This window comes from Xiphias gladius, chromosome 10 (genome assembly GCF_016859285.1).
Source record: "Xiphias gladius isolate SHS-SW01 ecotype Sanya breed wild chromosome 10, ASM1685928v1, whole genome shotgun sequence".
NCBI lineage: Eukaryota > Metazoa > Chordata > Actinopteri > Istiophoriformes > Xiphiidae > Xiphias > Xiphias gladius.
Genome location: NC_053409.1, coordinates 12,898,565 through 12,917,245, shown reverse-complemented (window position 1 = coordinate 12,917,245; position 18,681 = coordinate 12,898,565).

Sequence of the window (18,681 nt, the reverse complement as noted above, 5' to 3'; positions counted from 1 at the left end):
TAAGTAATTTTTAAACAATTTGTCAATTAAGCCTGAACTTATCAAATTTCACAGTATGGAAAAAAGATGAAGGGAGAAAATGGTGTAGCCGTTAGCAGTCGCACTGATCCATACTGATTCAATGACAGTGAAAAAAAAATGATAGAGAGAAAAATTGTGTTGTTTCTAAAAAGAACAGTGAAGTGAACATGGAAAACATTTTCTGTGTCTTGAAACAATCCCTGATCTTGCCCAGACAAGTTGAGTGAATTAGCCGATGCAGTGCTGATTTGGTTGGGGGGGGGGGCTATTTAAGTCTGTTCAACTCAAAGATGCTAGTGAAAACAACAATCCCTTCATAGTACAATATACTAGGACTTGTTCAGCGATGCACTGAAATTCAATATTTTTTCAAGTAGAAACTAATTCTTTGGCATGCTCTCAGAATTTTGTCAAGTTGCGGTTCAATGATAGTGTCCTTTTTCATGGCATTATTTTGAATCATTCATTTTCATTGATAGTGGTTAATGTGCAAAATTCTGAGGACTCTATTGTCCAGCGGTTTACAGTCAGGGTTGGACTGGGTTCAGGAATAGGTTGTGAAAGCTTCAGCTCTCGATGCCACAGATGATAGGCCATTGATTTGTTTGCTCATTGTTCTGCTTTTTGTATAATATGTGAGTAACAGAAGCGTCCAAGCTCTGAAGAAAGCCCAGCAGCTTCTTTCTTCAAAGGTCATGGTCCAATTAACCCCCATAACTACACGTACACTATTCCACATGTCAGATTACATTATTAAAATCCTTTCTTCCTCTAGCTGCTTTTGCACTAAAGAGAACTTCTCTTTAGCTCCATGCTCCAAATCATTAGAAGGCAAAGCAGACAGTTCCCATTTGTGTTACATCTTGGCCGACAACAGCAGCAGCAACATTCAGTGCAGCCTGAGGGGATTTTATTAAAATCACAGGATTCTCCACAACCAAGGTGGTGACTCAGTTAAATGCACAGTGTTCTGTCAATCATTATTTTACTTTGCATTGTACATATTCCATTTACAGAGGCCGGCATCTCACCTCACCAAAATTACTGTAAAGTGGTCTTTATAGATGTAATCTCTGCACTACATCCGTATAATTGCAAGCTCTAATCCAACATTAAACCACTCAAAATGTATAATGTAATTTGCCCCTTTTCTTCGAGATCCATTATACCAAAAAAGTGCCATAAAAACCCTCTGCTTCATAGAATGCTGAGCTTTTACCATATACATGTGTAGAGGCTAAAAAATAAAAATCCCGCCAGTAGAAAAAAATGATTTAAAATCCTAATTTTAGCTATTAGCAAAAAAGGGAAAAGCATGCTTATCCAAGGATGCAAAACGTGATCATTTTTAAAAAGAAAAGCAAAGTCAAACACATCACTTAATGCCTGTTAGATGTTCTTTACAAATAAAATGCAGTGTTCACAATTACAGCCAATTACATCACTGTCTGACACTCCTTGGTGTTGCGTCTGACTCAAGGAAACTCCCTGAGTGGATCTTTAGATCACCATATACAACATGACAGGCTAATAAAGGTGCTGATGGATAGTAGGAATTTACTAAGGTCTTACTGAAAGGGAAGTACAGCAAGAGGAGTAAGGCAGCCTCAGTTTGCCTCAGGAAGCCTCGAGGGCAGATCCTATCAGCCACTGGGGAACACTCTCCTCATAGCTGATGTTTTATCACAGCAGAGCCTGGGGAATTGGGAAGAGTCCTGTGGCATTCTCATTCAGCAGACAAACGAAAATACAGTAGTGATCAGCTTTCCCAACTATTTAGGGCATCAATCAAAAGAAAAACATATCATTGATGTCAACATGATTATTTCAAGGGGCCTCTTTGAGTGTGGTTCCTAAACATCTACTGCATCTAATGCTTGGGATCACTACTGCTCGTGTGCAATAATCAAATCTAACCAGCTTTCCTAATGTTGTTGCTCTTTTCAGTGAAGGAGGTGTGCAGTAAAGGTAGTAGAAATGATGTGGGAAATTTTTTCAAGTCAAAATTTAAAAGAAATTCAAAACATGTCAGGCAGCAAAATTTTAATGCATGTAATGCGAACTTGACTCTGGTTTAAGACAAAGACCTGATAAGCCATTACATGCCAATCAATGTTTTGCTCTCTAGCATGTTTATTCACTTTTATATTATGCTAATAAAATTAATAACAATTTTGTAATTAAGAAAACATTAAGGATGCCAGTTTTCAAGAGCGCTTAATTTGACCACGACCCCAATTATTACCTTTCTGCAAAGGTACGTGAACATTTCAGATTTGATATATTTGTAGCATAGTTCAAAGAAACTGTATTTTCTGGTGTGCTGAGCTGCTTTAAACCTGCACACTGCCTTCTCCAGGGACAAGTCATCACCTCCAGTAAAGGTCATGGGCGACCATGATGGATGGGCAATGCTGTGGATTTAATTTAAAATAAAGAGCAATGAATACAGGGCTCATGCTAGTGGCACGAGGGATGATGAAGGATCCATTAGTTAAGCAAAGGTCGCAGGCTCCTCCCCTGAATGTGGCTGTCACCATGGCATCACAAACAGTGACATGGGACAAGGGGCCAAAGAGGGTCACAGGGCGACATCAGCACCACAGAGGTTCCTCTCTGTCAGAGCTGTCCTGTTCATCAGTCATGTCGGAGAGGTTCACCTATTTCGTGACAAGAAGGGGATGACCTCGAGGAATCTCCGAGGTTGTTATGAATGTCAGACATTGTTGTTAAGATTCAGAAACTGAGATGCATTTTAAATGTCAGCTCTTTGGGGAAGCACCGGGGGTAACCTGTTGGCATTGTATTTAAAGTAGGGCAGTAATCTTCTCTTCTGTTTCAAAATAACTAAGCACTTAATGGAAGCAGATGTCCCTTCTGATTTTAAGCATACTTTGTTTCTTATATACACACACCATACATAACTTAAATTAATCTATGCCAAAAACTAAATATATACAGTACTCATAGTTCACAAAGTTCAAATGTCAAGGCAAACATTTTGAAAATACTAATGCAGAAACCTGTTTAGCACATGTGTAATTTGCTGCCTTCAATTGCTCCTCACTAATAGCATTTAATAGGTTCCGTAGGCCAAAATTGTGACAGCATGATGTATCTCGCCAACGAGCCGAGCTAATGACTACCATCAAATGTGATTTGAGTTTTCAGTCATGGTTATCTCAGTGGAGCCCAATTTATTTAGTGTCACCTTTTAACTACAGCATTTGGCATAGACACATGGCCAATGAAAACATGAGTGAAGGCTATCTCCCATTAGCGGTGCTCATTGGTTAGTGATGGAGACATCTCAGGTTTGTTTCCAGCTTATAATATGACGCCTAATGGTGCTATTTGCTGAAGGAGGTGGCGATAACTAGAAGAGGTGAGAGAGTCTAGACACAATGTGACAGACAAGATGAAAATTTGCGTTTGGTTGCTTGTGAAAAGTTTAGATGTGATTGAGGAGCACTGTAACATAGACTTTAAATGGTTGGTGGAGAATTATGAGGTCTCAATAGATGCCCCTGTTTTTGCACTATATTCACACTTAGTCAGTAATTATACTGATTAATTAGAGTGCAGGTGTCAAAAAATGAAAATTTACTGCGGCGGTGCAACAACATATTTGCAGCATAATTAAAATGTCTAATGTAGACTGTTAACAGCATTTCATATTTGACATAAAAAGTAAAACATAAAAAGCCCCTCCCTTAAATAACTAAAATGTAACAAATACACTCCACACACTGTTCACTGTCTCTGTGAATGTTTGTGTATTCCAAACATTCTTCCACCACTTTTCTTTGCAAAATTCATATTAGATTTCATGAGATATGGCTAATAACAACCCCTTCTCTTTTCTTCGTAAACATCTGAGCAAACGGAAATTCTTTTATTGTTGTGACACATTCCCGAACTGTGGCACATTCATTTTGCTCTTTTCCATTTGACTTTCACTTATCAGATGGCTTTTTAAAAGCAGACCCCCTTTTTTTTTTTTTCCCCCAATCACTCACACACTCGCAAGCCTTTATCAGCTTACCATTCATTTACATGTATAATTATTACAGGCGCTTCAGGAGCCGTTTGCTGAAAAGCTTTATGCAAATTGTAATTAACGGTAATTAAAACCCAGGCTGCCTTGAATGGGAGCCACGGTACCAGCGCATCATTTACAAAACCAAATTGAATCTAATGACTTTACTGTGTGAAATCAGCAGGGGGTCTGAGATGGGGCTAAGAATGTCCTGTCTGACATTAAGACCAAAGAACACAGCAGTGGAGTCACATTGCTACGTATTTGGACACGAGCCAACTCTTGATGCCAATCTTTAAATGCCGCAATTATTCACTCAAACAATTAAATATCCATATATGCAATATGTGTAGATATGAAACTGAATGCCCTTAAACTTTTAATTGATTAGGGTAGTAAATTATCTAAAGAGACACATGCATTCACAATTGCGCGTTCATCAGGTAAATCTGTGTGTTCACTGTCTTCACAATAAGGTGTTTTCCTTCCTGTTTCACAAAAAAGTTCCTTCAAGAGGACTGAAAGACAAAACTACTGAACTTTCATTATAAATCACCATGTTCTCTTATCTAGCATTGATTATAATTAGGTGTGTAACACTTTAGTTTCTTAATTGAAGTAAAATCTTGAGTGTCAATCCCTACCTACAGTTGACAGCAGCCCAAAAGGTTAGAGGCACACTGAGTTTTTTTTTTTTAGGCCTGCACACTTCAGCTAAATTTCATGCTGTTTCTAACACAGCAGCAGATAAACTGTTCATTCATAACAACTACACAGACATGAAGGGGGTTAGCAGAGCAACATTGCAGCTTGTTGTGTCAATGGACCAATCCTGGTTCTCTAACTGGATCTCATCCTACAGAAACGCCACATTAATGTCTTATCAGAATAGTAGGGGAAATATTAACAAATATATGATCAAAACAGTGCAGCTGACTGCTGCAACAAGGAAAAGAGAAATATCTTACAGATCTTACAGAACACACAGACTTCAGCTGTTAAATTAAAAAAATACAATTACATAAACAACTATGGGGAAAGCATCTATGGTGGTTCGCCCTTACAAAAAGCTTACTGTAGTTTCTCCCACAAAGGATCAAAGAAATAAAGCCAGTTAAAAAGCTAATAAACTTCAAAAGGAATTCTTTCGTAAACAATATGGGCCTCCAGTTGTGCTCGTTGAAGAGGACATGCTTTTAAATTAGTTACAGATTTGCTGTAGATCAATTCCCTCAAAAGGCAAAAACACACCGCAGAGCATAATGGTTTTGTTGGTCTTTAGTGTTGCAAACTCACACAAACATTATTACTTATACAGTAATAGTAATCACATAGCCACACATCCACACGTATGGATGAAATAAGGATAACAGGATGGGGTGATGGATCTATTATGTATACACTCCTTATCTTGTGGGCCATAGCTAGATGCTGAGTGAGAATCTTAAACTGTGCAAATCCCTTTTAAAACCCTGATGTGTCAGTGGGGTTATATATATAAAAAAAAAAAAATCACATTTAGATGTGTATGCTAATGTTATTCATTGATAGTTTGTGGCTGTATTTTACAAAATTAGTAGAGTCCAAATTACTACTGGAGGAAATGTCAGATCTCTGTTCAGCTTTCTTCATTGGCAAAAGTAATGCTTTAATGTAATAGTTTGATATTTTGTTGAATACTTTTATTTGGTGTCTTGCTGACAGTTACATGAGAAGATTGATACAGCTCTCATGTTTGTACGGTAAATATGGAGCAATCCATTAGCAGCCAATTAGCTTAGCTTAGCTTAGTTTAAAAACAAACTGGAAACAGGGGGAAATAGCTAGCCTGGCTCTGAACAATGCTAACAAAATCAACCTAGCAGCACCTCTAAAGCTCATTGACTATTTATTTCATCTGATTACTCAGCAAAATCAAAGTGTAAAAACAAAAGTGTTTATAGAAGGGTATTTGCCAGGCTATTTCAAGCCCTATACCTTCGAACGGAGCCAGGCAAGCCATTTTTCCCCCGTTTCCCCCCATTTCCGCTCTTTTGCTAAGCTAAGCTCCACTTTAATCGTATAAACGTTAGTATTAACCTTCTCATCTAACTCTCGGCAAGAAACCAAAATCTAAGTGTATTTCCGACCAAACTATTCCTTTAATAAATGAGCATATTTTTCTCATAAATAGGTGGAAAAACCCTTTATAAACTATGACAACAAGCATCCGTGCCACATTTTGAGGAAGACCACCATGTGGGAATATTGGTCTTCTTTATTGTCTTTTCTTTGCTATGCCCTGAATTGAACTTGGCTGCAGGCTTGCAGAAGAGAATGACACATTTCACACATTTCAGACCCATCTCCCATTCTTTTCAACCCTTTTCTATTGTTCATCTGTCAGCTGCGTATAGACATCAGCCCTCTCTCCATTGACTCTATACCTACATGTCTTAAGGCCATAAAACTGTCAGCCAGGATTTACTCAAGATGGGAGTAGAAAAAAAGCCAAGAAATAATCTCCTCCTACACATGTAAGTGGACAAACAGTGAAGAACGGGAGCGAGATGGAGGCATGAATGTGAAGAAAAATGCTCGAAAGTAAATAATGTGTATAGTACCGTGTGGCAAGTGCCTCTGGAATGTTGAGCTCACTGCAGGAGATAATGATACACAATGAAATTCAGCTATAAGGAGAATGAGGATTTTAGAAAAGGAAAACGAAAAAAAGAGAGGATGGCTTGTTATCGCTCTTGCCATTAGCACGTCTGTGTGCTAGTGACACATCAACTTCAAATTTTTTTTTCATTAAGACATTTTTAAAACATTCAGTTATGTCTTTTTGTTTTCATTCAATTGTAAACAATAAAATAAAAAAATAAGCACAATACAATGATAAAACCAACAGGCAAATGATTTTGAATGTGTATTAGTACAGGATTTGAGGTATTAACAAATGTGTGTTGGTTATTGGGTATTTAAAGTCTCAAGAAAAATGCTTCAGAGTAAATAATGTGGGGCAAGTCTAACTTGATGGCCACCATAGCGTGAGACGATGATGATGTTCATATGAAGATGAGATGGGGCTTTGTGGGACGGGGAAGCATGGAGGCTCTGATGCACTGTCACCCATTTCCAGCAGAAAATGCTCAAAGATTGCACACTCTGTCGATTTATTCATAAACCTCCCTCTCACCAGTACAGACAAGTAGTGGAACAAGGGTGACGGACTGAGTGAGGCTGAGGATGTGGATATTGATGGCTCTATCAGGATACTACTACTCATAAGGCATCATCTGCTCACTTATGTGTGTAATACTGACAGCTGGAATAATAATGGCTGTCACACATCAGTGACAGAATTGTTGGACCTTCACAGACCAGAATGTATTGCACTTGCTCACCTTGCATATTTTATTAAAAATGGTGGGTCAGTAGAGCTTGAGGGGAAACTCATCAAGCATAAACCTGCTCAGAAGAAGGTGATATGCGCTGCCTATGACATGACAGATGCTAATGATTCCACATTTGCACACATTATCCCTCATTTGGGGTGGAAGCTATCCTGACGCATAGCACTGTGATAGCAAAAAAAAAAGGACTTCATATGACTGGATGACAGGGAGGAGGGGTTTAAAATTAGGGTTACTGCTGCCCCTACTGTAGTCAAGTAACTCCAAATCCATATCATGGTCTTGAGAAGTTCCAATACAAAATACAATTGCCTAGTTAAAAATTAGCAATTTTATCCTACAGTGAGAGTATATTTGTTTCAAAGTATAACTCATTTAAAGTGAATGAAGAGCTACACAATGCCAATGAGGGTAAGTCAGACCACTTAGAGTTTGTATGCATTGGTTAAATTTCATAGAGGTATGACTTGAAAACAATAATGTGTATTTAAAAATATGAAATGTAACATTAAAAATTGGTTTCTGAGGTCATGCAAATTTTTGATGCTAAAGACAGGGTGACAGGTCACGATGAGTTTACATACTACCTTCATTATACATATACAATTCTGACAGTGAATATATATAATAAATTGAAGCAATAGGTCGACATCCTTGCTGCAAGTTAGATACAATGTCGGTACAACTCCCATGTCTGTATAGTAAATATGGAGCTACCACAGAAGCTGGAAATAGGGGCAGACAGCCAGCCTAGGTCTGTCCAAAGTATAAAAAAAAAATCCACCTTCCAGCACCTCAAACTCTCAGCCAGAAAGCAAATAGGCATATTTCCTAAAATGCAAAACATTTTTTTTATTTTATATCTTCATATAATCCTGCCTTTATGGAAGTAGAATTTATTGCAGGACTCTTTATTAGACTGCATTGGTTTTAGTTAGGTTTAACTAATAACCTGGCAACTGAGTGTAATGCCTAATGTAGACTTTTTCAGTTTACATCTTTGTCATTATCATCACGTCATTGTGTATCTGTTTTTTAAAGTCTTTTTTTAACTTGTTACTCTTATTTGTATATCCCTCCTATTCACTCCTGTAAAAAATAAACTCAGTCAATTTTTGTAGATTTCAACACAAAATATCTTGTTCAGAATATGCTTTTTAGCACAACCTTTTTACACACTTTGAATCTGGTTGATAATGTTACTTTCATGTCATTCTGCTCTTTAGCTTGTCTCTCCTGTCACCCCCCACTCCCCACTGCACTTAGTTATTAAATAACCTTTAAAAAATCCTACCTTGTTCTCCCAAGCTTGAACAGACAAACAGACACACCTTAAGGTCCCTGATGTATTATGTGTTACAGTGCACTGTCAGCATATCACAGGGATAGGTAGGAATAGACAGATTTAAGAAGATCAGTCACTGAAGCAGTACTCTCTTGCATGAAAGGAATTATTAAAGTCTGTAATTGTTATTCATGAAAAATACAATCCGACAAAGGAAGAATTTCCTATCAACAATAGGCACGCCAAAAGGTGGAGTGAAAGAACATGTGCTCCTTTATTGACAGCTTAGGGGAACATGATTCCCTTCAATGAATATCATTTGGCATATCCCCATCCCACTCCTTCAATAATTTACAGTATTGATCTGAAACAAAGTCATACACTGTGAAGTGGATAGAGGAGTACAGTGCTTTCATTTAAAGCTTTAGTGATCTGGGGCTTCTGATTTGATACATAACAACCAACAACAATGAAACATATGCCTGAATTTGGCCTGTAGGGAGCGGTGACACAGGCATCTGTCAAGGTGAAATATAGACTAAAAGAAAGAAAGATGATGTTCGACGCTGATACTTCAAACGTGACATCCTGATACCACCAAGCAGCATGATGAAATGCATTATGGGCCAAATAAACCACAATATAGAAAGAAATCACTTAATCCACATTTTTTAACAAATCATTCAAGTTATTAATGATATTGTCCCTCGTTTTTGACATTTCCAATCAATTATAGATTGTATCCAGGTGATTTAATTCGATTTTGTGTTGCAGTGGAGCGATTTTGGGATGCACAGTATTAATCAAAGAATTATGCGGAGTGAAACACAGGGGAGGCCTGTTGTCACTATTACAGCCAAATCAATCAGACTCTGCTGAGCCCCCCTCTGAACACACCGGCCATCTTTATTCTCCTGATACGTAGGTGTCTCCTCTATAATGCACAAGCAACAGAAGGCTTTTCTGTTTTTATGCTGACTCTTTTTTAACTGACTTCTTTTTTAAACCCTAGGGAAATATTAAAAAACAATAGATATGTATTAAAATGCTACATTTTAATTCAAACTGGACAGGGCATTTTCAGAGGTAAAATTAATGCATGGGGTCTTATGACATTATTCTATACCTGACATTTATGCACACTTTTTGTGAATACCTAATTCTTAACCGAGAAGTACAGAAGACTTCTTGTAACCCATATTATATGAGTAACAGAGTTAGCTGCTACCTCTATCCCCCTGGCACTTCAGAATAAAAGGCTTATAGCATTTTTTCTTATTATTGGGAATATCAAACATGTTTTATCCTTTTCCACAAGCCCACCTGTGAATTAAACTCATCAATCTCATTTTGAAGGCTCTCATTCTTCTTTTTCCAGAGAGACTGATGCTGCTGCTTGCCAAGTGAAAGTCATATTCTACCACCCACTTGGTGGTACAGAACCATCAACAGAACCACACACAAAGCCAAATGACTTTGAATGTGTGTGTGGTTCTGTTCAGCCAAAACAGAAAACAGTTATTTCCCAGGTCCAACTGCCATATGTTCAAAGTTGCATCGGTGTGTAGGTAATAAAATCTGCTCATAAATCACTTCTGCTTTTCCAAGATTCTTATCTAACCGCAGAGCAATTAGCACAGCGCTCCCAGACTGCTTTCATTGCACAGCTTATCGGATCCCGCCACTAATATAACCTTCCAAATTTAAATAAAGCAAAACAAAAAGGTCACCAATGGATAATTTCTTTCCCATACTCCCATACTTCCCATACATGATTATCTAATGTAAGTGCCCCAGACCTTCACTTGACTACCATAAAGTATCATACGGCACACATCAGTGGAAGCAAAGGATTTCTGTGCTGTCGGGCAAATCATGTGGAAAGCCTTTTCTTTCTTCTTGTCTACCAGCAGAAATCCAACTGCAATCCCCCTGAGATCTGACTCAATTCACACCTCTGAATGACACACACTTCACCCAGACTGAGAAGAGGAATATAAATTATTAAATCCAAGTACTGTTTATCCTCTCCACTTCATGAAATGCTGCACTTGGATCATGAGAAAAACCCTGGTGACAACAAGACACGTTTACCGTCACCAAATGATCTTTGAATAAGTATCGCATTGAGAGCGATAATATCCTGACAAACAGTCAGCTAATAACCCAAAATGATCCTTTTTTAATTTGACTGAATCGTATGGAGTCCCTCTTATCAACGGTGTCATATGTTCTGTGTGATGCATCTCCGACAACAGGCTCCCAGCAGGGGAGTAGAGGATTAGAAAAGGATTCCTCCGACATCTCTGGAAATCGCACTACACAGCCAGCTGTCTCTAGTCTACTGGCAGAGGCTGCAGCCCATTCAGACCCAAAGCAGGCCTCTGACTGAGGCACATGCAGGCCGCCAAACCAGCTGCCCAGTAATTAGCCTATTAAAATGGAGATCCAGGTACAAGTAGAATAGCAATATGAAGATCAACCACGTTCATATCTTAAACCCCTGGCAATGTCAAAATGGATTTGTGAGGCAGGTTTTTTTCTTATGTTCACCTGGAGACTGCAGTCACATTGTCCAAGCAGATCATTCAGCTAATAGTATTACACAGCTATGCCTTCCAAGGCAGATTGAGGCAATGCAGTAACGTTTGGCATAGAAATGTGACTTGTAAATAAAAACAATCTCAATACAAGTTTCAGATACCAGCTTTAGGAAATGCATTTCACACGTAGTTTTTTTTTTTTTTTTTTTTTTGCTTGTTTTGTTTAGGGTGCAACTTACAATTTGCATTAGCCATTAAAATGCACTTCTTTGTTTTTTTTTTGTTTTTTTTTGATTATTGATTCGCAAAAATACAAACTAGAGAAAAATACAAAATAGTGAAAAATGCTGAGAAAAATATTCAAGAGCCCAATGTAACCTCAAATCTCTTACTTTGTTGGACCAATGTTCAGAAACCCCAAGATAATCCATTTACAATGTTGTAAAAACAAAGAAAAGCAGCAAATCCTCGCTTTTGAGTGCGTGACACTAGCAAATGTTTTGTATGTTAAATAAGGCTGCAACTAACATGTATTATCAACTGACCCAAACCCCCTTTTTATATTACAATAATATAAAAACAGAAAAAGCAGCAAATTCTCACATTTGAGCAGCTGCAACCAGCAAAATCTTCACTTGATAAATGACAGTAAACTATTAATCGATTATCAAGTCTGTAAATTACTTAGTCGATAAATTGTTTGAGCACTAGTTTCACTCTATACCATCTGAACCAGTTTTACATTGAAAATGTAAACAGGAAGATTACACACAAAAAAAAGATTGTTCAACCACCAGCATGACATCATTGACTCTAGCAGGAGAGAACATCCCTCCCCATGAAGAATTGCTGCCCATCTGCACATCAGTTATAGAGTAGACATCAGTCTCTGGTATAACAATGTTGAATCACTGGCTGTATCAACTGCCTGGAACGACAAAATTAAGCTCCTAAATTTCCCTAACAGTGTCTGATGAGTGATGAATCTCTCTGGCTGCCAGGCACTCTCATCCTTTACCAAGGACATGTTGATTGTCTTTACACGGTTCTGCGTCTGTCACACAGACTGATGGACATATCTGAATACATGTATATATACGTGTGTGTGTATACACACACATACACACACACACATATATCGGAAGAGACAGAATGCGACCATTGAAAATTATACAACTGAAATATTTGTCACAAAATGTAACAAAATGATCCACAACATATCTATGTATGTTTCTTTGACTGGTCAAAAGGAACATAATAGTGGTGTCTGATCTGAATAAATTGAATCATTTTGTTCACATTGCTGAGGAAACTAAGCCAGGTAGCTCTCATTAATGAAGAGTGCATTAGTCTGAATTGGAAAATGCAAATTAACACAACAGATATATTAAGTATTGATTTACGCAGACATGCATACTAAAAAGCGCAGAGAAAATGTACGTGCCTCTCTGATTGGATTGGGAAAAGAACCAATCAACACTTCCATCAAAAATGGTTAAACTTTTCCAAAATGGTTGGACAGAGGTAGAATACATTTAGTTTTTAATGAGCATCACACAAAGCCTCGGTGATTGTTGTGGAACTAAATGATTTGAGACAAAATTGTTCAGGTTAATTTTCTTCCGCCCCAATCTCCCCATGCTTCGGTCGGCAGCTGACTTAGGACCTGAAAGTAGAAAACTAATGATGAACATTTAACATATGACCTGTACAGACTAGCACGCTATTCTGTTTGACTTCAGAACACTGGATGAAAAAGTTGCATTAGAGAAGACCTCAATCAATACTCCCATTAAGCCCTAATCAATTGGCCATTAACAAGCTGTTTCTCAGCAAATTCCCGGCCAGAGTCTCTGACTGGTTATGAAGAGCAAAGCGCACACATTGTGGAACCATCAAGTCGATTTTATGAGATCCAAAGCCAAGTATAGAACACATTTTAAAAAGAGCATTATGGTAGGCCTATTCAATTTGATTGTTAAAAGGTCATCACATCAGTTCTCTCTCTCACACAAACATGTCAATCTTAACATGAATATTTAATGACCCTGAGAACAGATCTGAAACAGGCTGACAATAGACTTCTCGTTATTGCCTCTCAAACTCTCTAAAAGTGATTTACTAAAGTAGCATGTACAAAGACCAGTGCAGTCAAGTAGAGAAGTGCAGAACATCTACTGTATGAATCCTTTGGAAAGACAAGTTAAATTAAGCAGCTTCCCAACAGTACCTCCCACTGGCATGAAGAGTTTAGGAAAACCGGAAGACACAGAGTAGACAATGGGGTTTAAAATCGGAACTTTATCCAGTTATTTTGACATTCACAACCGATTTAAGAATGGGTAAAGTTTTACTTCTATCCTGTCCTGTTCCACAGAAACACACTTTTGTTGTTTCACTCTGCTAAAGCTTTAGGCTAAGGGACTGTGCAAATTATTTTTTGAGGGGGAGAAGGGGTCAAAAACGGGGAGGGTATTGCAATTTTCCTTTTGGCCGAAGGTAGGGTTAATTTTTGGGAGAGCAGGAGAGGATTTTTATTTTTTTCTCATCCTAAATTTATATTTTATTTCAGCCTTACTTTGCTGTCTTGTTAATAGTTGCATATACAGAGTATATCAATTCTGTTTCTGTATCACGTTTGTGTGTACATTGCAGGTTCACATTAAAAGTCCTATCAAGATATTAAGTTTTAAATTAGGTTACATGAAGTTTTCCCAACACTAGGTTTTTATGCACATTTTCAGTTTTAGCATTTAAAAAACAAACAAAAAAACAAACAAACAAAAAACCTACATGCAACAAAATGCAATTTAACCAAACTCAGTAAATAAATCATGACACACATGAGGCATGTGACTTAAACATCCAGTAAAGCTTCTGCTCCACTGAAGAGATGAAAAATAGCAGCAGACGAAAACAGATCTGCACCAGGCAAAGAAGAGACTGTTCCTCAAATTAATACATGAAACAGACAAATGCCATCATGATCCATCATGTTTTCTACACTGTTTTTCACCGTCTGAGGTTTGAAAAAGGCGCTCTTCTAATTAGTCATCTTGTTGCACTCTGTTCTTCTGTATTGGTTTAATGGCACCCATCCGTAAAATTGGTGCCACCAGCTGTTTAGCCTAACAAACCAAGTCCAAATATTCACATAACCGTAATGGATGGAAACATGCATGAATTTGCATTTTCTTTTAGAGATTTGCGCAAAATTAGGTGAAATTTTGTGCTTCATTTGAATGGAAAACCCAGCTATGGTTATATTTTTTTGAGAATTTGTGGGGAGGGTGTTGCAATTTTTGTCTAAGTCAAACAGAGGGTTTAAAGAAAACAAGAACCAGGGGGCATGGGTTTTGCTTTTTTACAAGTTGAAATATATGATTCAGCCTCCCTCACCAGCCCAGTTCCTAACCAAAACATACAGTAACAGTGGTGTCAAAGCAGAATCTAGTAGCACAATCTCTGTTTGGCATCTAATAGGCTCACTGTCGTACATTCAAACTGCGCCCCTAATCCTCCATACAGAAGACAGGCACACAAAGTGAACAGAGAGATAGTTTTATCCACAGATGCAGTCTTCCACTGTCTGGGCTCCAGAGGTGTGGGTGCAAAGATAAACGAGGTGGAAGGGGGATTAAAATGTCCCAAACATTCAGGCTGTTTAATTGAAACCTCCCCCGGGACACTGCAGAGGGGACGAAGGGGGCAGGAAGGCTGTCTGGGGAGTGTCCGCTGGAGACCCTCGTAGGGGAATCCATTCCCTCATGGCCTCTCCATAGGAGATGATGAATAGTATGACATCAGTATCCCGCAAGGGACAGAGGTGTGCCACTGTCGGCTGAAAAAACTGAGCGGTGTGTGGCCTTTATGTCAGAGATGGAACAACGGGGGGTGGGGTTCTCCTGTGATCAATAATTAATCAAAACATTAAAAACATTTTCTCCCTTTTTTTTTTTTGACAGGCCAGTTGGAGCATCCGTCTTAGAAAGAGGAAGAGAGAAAATTCACTTCTTGGAATGTGCCACACTGTGTGCCAATTCCACACAAATTCTATTATATTATACACACAATATAATAACTTTTAAAATATATTGATTCTGCCTTTAGAGTGCCACAGCCAGTTAAACTTAGCAAAGAGAAAGAAAAATGTTTTTCCATAAAATTCAATTGTAATTTTTTGTTTACTGAAGTTCTCGTCCACCTAGGATATGCTCCAGCCCCCCTGTGACCCTCTAAAGGATAAGCAGTATTGTTAATGTTTTCTTAAGTATTCCTGCAGCTTTTTCCACTACCATCCACAATGAGCTTTGATTTTCCTTCCTTTATTTTGAGCACTGCATTGTGGGAGAATGGTGTCCATTGATAGCACACTCACATTTGATATGAACAATGGACCTATCATGATGAGTGGATGATGCAGTCTGCTAAGCCCACGTTATGAACATTTATGAATATACAATCAATTATTAGAATGAGGTTCTTTATGTTATTGTCCTGTGCAAGGGGTGGACAAAATAATAGGAACACATTACAATACAAACCAATACAATTGTCATGCAATCAATTTTACCTTTGTGAAGATGATAATGGTCAGTTTTGTTGACTGTGTCTGAAGGGTGTTGATTCAAAACTACTATCATTTTCAGGCCATACTTTTTGTTGTTTTTGCATTGGATTGCATCATTTTTTAAAGTTTTTCTGACCATGAATATATTTCCAAGTACTAAATGGAATTTTGGACTTAATTAATGAAGGTAAAAAGAAAAAGTATGTTTTAATTTCTGTCACTGAGACCACTATAGTATCTGATATTTCGTGCTTACACATCATTCCTATAATAGAGCACTGAACCATGTGACTGACACTGCTGAGTGATGGCTTTTGTCAAATCAATGAGATGTGAACAAGTGCTGTGATAATGTTGTTAGCGATATCATTTTCTCTTGTTCTCGGTTGAGCTGGTGATTGATAGAGGTGGCGGTCATTTTGTCCAAGGTCGAGAACTGAGAGTGTTAGACATAAACTTGCTGCATGCAGTACGTGTCCTTGAAAGTTCACCACAAGAAAACGGTGAAAAAGACTATCAAGCAGTTAGAACAGCTAACACATCAGTTTGAAAAGGACCTTTGAAACTAACAGATATTATGACCATTTGTCATTTTTAAAAATATCTATGGCTTGAGTGGCTACATCTATAGAACAGTCAGTGTACAAAGATGTGAAGATCAAAGATGTTGGATGGTGAGTTTTTCCTGTGAGATTAACATCATGCACTGACATGAGTGCTGTTAAAATACATCCAGCTTTGACCTGTGAAAAGCCCGAGATGAATAAAGAAAGGCTTTGAAACAAGGGCATAAATGGTTTCAAAGATCCATGTTCATTAAATGCTGAGAAAATGGCAGTTTGACTCACAAGATACAGTACCCATCAGAGTTAGAGTCACAAAGACTCTAAATACATTTAACAAAAAGAAGCCTCTTGTAATGCTTTACTTAATATCAGTTTTCTTTAATGCTGAGCTAATATGGTTCTAATGATTCTGGCTACAGGTGTCATTAAAGCCCACAGTGCGTATTCCGGCTTCAAAGGACAACACACACACACACACACACACACACACACACACACACACACAAAAACAAACAAAGAATAGCCCGGCAGTTCTAATTGTTACTTTCCACATGGCTCTGGGTTGTGTGATTATGTGGGTGCTAAACTCCTGTCAGTCTTACTTCACACTAAACTCACTAGTGTTTAACCTTGTTTGGATTTCTACTTAGCTAAACCAAGAATATTAATTAGTTGAGAAAATACAATTTTTTGTTCAACAGATTAGAGATGCTTACTTGATTCTCAATTAGCTGCTTAAATAAAGCTGTATGCGCTTGTTTGTGTGAAGCCCAGTTTGTTCCAAAGCTAATACCCAGTATGCAAATTACAGCAGCACAGGGTAATTCAACAAGAGAGACAAAACTAATCAGTCTGGATTTAGTTCCTTTGATCAACAGAGAAGTAAAGCATGGCGGTCATTTACAAAGAGAAAGTTTGACAAATTGTTACTGTAGCATCAGGAAATCAGGGGCTTGTTTTCCATGGGGAAATCTTTGGCTAAGCTACTGTATTGTTAACTAATTTCAAGGATTTACAGTGAGATGTGATGGGTTATATGCTTTTACCACACTACAGTAAATCAAACAAGTTTTTGTAATACTCCTTTATTTAAAAAAAAAAATCTTTGTTTAAATTCAGACTAAATTGTATTGTCAGGGTGCACCTGTAATTGAGAGGTGTCATCAGTAACAGGATAGCCCTGAAACAGTTTTCAAATGTGGCTGTTTCAGTTTTCTTTTGCTTGAATTGTGTGTATGTACTGTAGGACAGGTTTTTGTCTCAGTAGAATGAGATATGGCATATTATACTGATTCATTTATGATGATGCAGGGTGGTAAAATTACTTCTTCACTTCTGCTCTTAACCATCTGGTGGCACTCTTCCAGCTTTTAAAGACCCAGGAGTGTGGTACATGTACAGTCCCATAGTGGGACCAAAAGCTGCTGCGCCTACTGAACAAAGGCTTTTGTGATGGAGATCACATTCAGTTGATCCTTACAGTAACAGTCTCACAATCAGATAAACCATCTATGTACAGCTGCTGTTTATGCTGCTCATCTTTCCTCGTTATCTGCTGAATCCTCCTGAGTTTGCATAGTGATTCTGAAACCCATTTAACGAAGTTCAAACGCAACCAAATCCAAAAATGCATGATTTGTGACTCCGGACAGATCATGATTAATGACATGCATCATCTAATGATTATATCAGTGAGTAAGACCCACTCTGTAAACCACACTTCCGCATTACAATTCATTAAGCATAATTGGTGAGTGGTTTCATTATTGTCAGATTGACAAAGATATTACAATCATTTCTAATTTGATACAAATATTTCTTATGGTGATCATTATTATATTAATAATTTATTATTTTTTCCTCATATGGTGTAAGCTAGTTCTCTGTAGGTTCACAAGTTTTATTCATAAAAAACAAATGTGGACAGTAAATCAGTTCAGTCATTTATTGAGTCACCACCAGCACGAATACATGCATACAATATTCGTAGGATGTGAGATTCAACTTTGAACAAAAATCAGTACAAGATGAAAACACAATTCACCATGCTACAAAAGTGGCCAAATTGATGAAGCAATATTTTGACACTAGAGTTAATGCAGCCCTTATGGCACTTGTCCTTTGTGTGACACGATGATTTAGCAGCAGTAAGTCGCACCGTTAGCTAATGCCTTCTGCAGAATCAGAATGGCCCTCGTTGTGAAAGGACTTAAGCCGAGCCCTTCTTCTCCCTGAGTGGCAGCGACCCCCTCTCTCCACGCC